Here is a 3,117-nt window from a genome sequence, read left to right as displayed (position 1 = left end):
TATCTCTGATCACAATAAAGATATGTAATAAAATTTACCAGCACCTAACAATGACAAGGTGTTAAAATCTGATACAGGAAAATCTGTATTTTCATTTTTCTTCAAGGACAAAATCAATTTTTCTACCATTGTCTTGTAAAACTATCACTCATCACTCTTGAATAAATCTGGATGTAGAGATTTATTAGGTGTTATTTACATGGCAGAGGCTGTATTTTGTTAAATAGGCTCCTACACGTCCATCCTGTGAACCTGTAGACAGCCTTAAGAGAGGTCATTAATATGAGATCAGTTGGGGTCCAACACTTGGCACCCCGAACATCAGCAGGTATTGCTGCTCAGCACTATGCACTTTGAAGAAGCTGAACTGCAGTAACTGAGAATGGCCACTACACAATGAATGGGGCTGTTTATCATGCCTCGGTTAAAGGATTCCATCCAAGGACCTGTTGCTTCATGGTTGGTTCCCCTGTTTGCTGAGCTATTGTCTTTTCTTCCCTGTACAAATGCTGATGGTTTAAATCGTCTTTGCTCCCCCTCCAGGTGTTTCTTGTTTTCCCATTTTCATCTGCCTTATCACATTCTGGTTGGGTTTTATATGTTCACCCTTCACTACACTTCCTTGCTGGCTATACCTCTTGGTGGATGTGTGTTCAGAAGTTCCAGCCCTTCAGCTAAGGGGTTAGCTTTGTTTGGTAAACTCCAGTTGTATTCTTGCTGTGAGTCTGTTTGCTTTCCCTCCCAGCACCTTTTCCTTTTATTCCTGTTAGGTTTCAGGGAAGTTACTTGTTCCTTTTATTTTGGTTCCCCTTAGTTATCCCTCTCAACGGTATATGAAGGTGTTTTAGTTTCTCACCCTGGGTTCTCGTATCTTTCTTCACACTTTCCTCTCCCCTTGTTGGTAGTGTGTTGTGGCCTCCCCTCTGATTCCTCATAAGCATTGAGAAACCCCTCAACGGCCTTTTAGGGAGTTAAGTCCGAGGTAGTGTTTTTAATCATGTGGCTAGAGCCTTTCTAGTTTGTACAGGGACCAGTTGGGTGTAGGTGCAGCATCTCCCTGTGGTTGAACTTTCCTTTGTCCATTTCCCATGTGTGAGTATTGTAATGCAGCGGTTTGCGGCATTACTGTAATGGTCCAGGGTGTGTTTTGGCCGACCATGTACCTCCCCCAGGTGACTGGTAACATGACTGTGACATCGCACAGAACCTGTGCACACAGAAGGTCTGATCACATGACTGTGACATCAGCACAGGTCCTGTGTGTGCACTAGAGGATATATAAACCCTGGTAGATTTGAGACAGGTGTGTAAGGCGTGAGGCCTGTTCCCGTGTGGGACACCGTTAACCTGGAGAGGCTTAGTGAGGCCTAGTGAAGCCTGGCGAAGCCTGAAAGGCAGAGGCTGGATCCTTAGGTGTAAGCGATACCAGTAGCCTTGGAGGGCCAGAGGCTTGGAAGGCAAGAGTCCTGGAAGGCTGAGGCTGGATGTTAGGTGAGACAACATACCAGTAGCCTTTGAAGGAACGAGGGCTGGAGACCCCTGGGAAGCCGTAAAGCCACAGTGGTGGCAGAACAAAACTGACTGAAGCAGCTAAAACCCGGCAAAGGTAAAACACTGCATTATATGGACGTTGCTATAAGTGACTTTGCTGGAGGCTGTAACTGGTGCCAAGTGGGCCTGTCTGCCACTGGAAAGGCTCCTGGACATTATATGTGTGTTGGACTCGGTGATAAGCAGTAGTGAAGTATAATAAACTGCTGGATTGTGAAATACTGAAAAACGTGGCTCGTGTGCTTTAATTGACCCAATGCAGTGAGTGTCCCCCAGCATGATGTTGAGCGCTGCCTTACAATGTGCACAGTACACGTTCATAACATTGTTGTGTTCCACTCTGTACAGTGTTTACCTGAAACTGATGGTGGCACTGCACACAGTTGTAAGGTGGGGGTGGGTATCGGGTGTAGGCCATCAATATCTAAGTAGTAGACAATTCTTTTAAAGGGAATGTCCACTTTCAAAAAATGATCTATAAATGTGTTTGCAACATAAATATGTTGAATTTACTAGTATACTTGTGATTCCAAAGGTGCTCAGGATGGTCCTTAAAGCTCCACTTCGAGCCCTGTGCTTAACACAAGAGTATTTCCTGTGCAGTGCTCATTTCAATAGCTAAGCCAGCCCCCTTTCTTTGCATTGGTTGTAACAGAGAAGGGGGATGGCTTAGTTATTAAAATGAGCCAATCAGCCAGTTGCTTTTACGCACAGCACAAAGAAAATACTCTCCTGTTTTGAGCAGCTGAAGTGAAACTGTCAGGACACATCTGTAGATCAAATCAGGGCAGATTTGGAAATAAAAAAATATGTTAGTAAATTCTATATATTTAATTTAAAGATTTTTTTTTTATTGGACAACCCCTCTAACAAAAAAAAGTAAAAAAAAAATAAAATTAAAATCAAATAGAAAGGAACAGTTTCAGAATGTGGTGAATGGTTAAATAAAGGAAAGCCATGAGTTTATACACTTTGTAAAATGGCGTCTGTACAATTTTTTTTTCTTTCCTGCCATAATGTGGTTTAAATGACAAAAGCTTTACAGCTTCAATAAAGAAAAAGCAGTCAGCGGCAGTGCGCTCTCATCACACCAGGGAAGCAGTCTCTTGTACAGCGTTCCTCCCTGTGCGCTGTCACCGCTCAGGTGCCCGATGTCCTCTCTAGTCAGCTGCGCCCGCATCATCATTGATTTTACTATTGATCTTAAATCATTTGCTCTAGTGCCAACTGGATGTCAGCTGCAGGCCTGCGCCTTTCTTCTGCCCGTGTAAAGAAAATGCCTGCATTCTCCCGAACACCGCCTGCTGTTTTTGTTTAAGCTGGGGGAGGAAAATACGCAGTATGGCGCTTATTGCGATCATTGTTTCTATCACTTCACTGAGTGGGTGGTAAGTGCAGGGATTGACATTTCTTTAAAGGCAATGTCTAATCTGAAAATCACCTATTCTCTAAATCCGCTTTTTGTGTTTCAAAAATATTTTGGCAATGGGATTTTTTTTTACATCACTGTATTAAAAAAATTACAGATTTTGCAATTTTTATACTGTTTACTTGGGCTGTTTGAGA

The 3,117-nt window shown here is 43.0% G+C and overlaps 1 protein-coding gene across 2 annotated transcripts in view; it reads right to left on the bottom strand.

Annotated features, from left to right (window-relative positions):
• The window catches only part of ZBTB7C (zinc finger and BTB domain containing 7C), a 245,004-nt gene that overhangs the window by 105,239 nt on the left and 136,648 nt on the right, over window positions 1-3,117 (bottom strand). The window lies entirely within an intron of this gene.

The sequence above is a fragment of the Phyllobates terribilis genome, unplaced genomic scaffold, assembly GCF_046119375.1.
Source record: "Phyllobates terribilis strain yellow unplaced genomic scaffold, ASM4611937v1 Scaffold_1__5_contigs__length_1240528914, whole genome shotgun sequence".
In the NCBI taxonomy this organism is placed as follows: domain Eukaryota; kingdom Metazoa; phylum Chordata; class Amphibia; order Anura; family Dendrobatidae; genus Phyllobates; species Phyllobates terribilis.
This window is presented reverse-complemented; position numbering and strand designations above follow the sequence as displayed.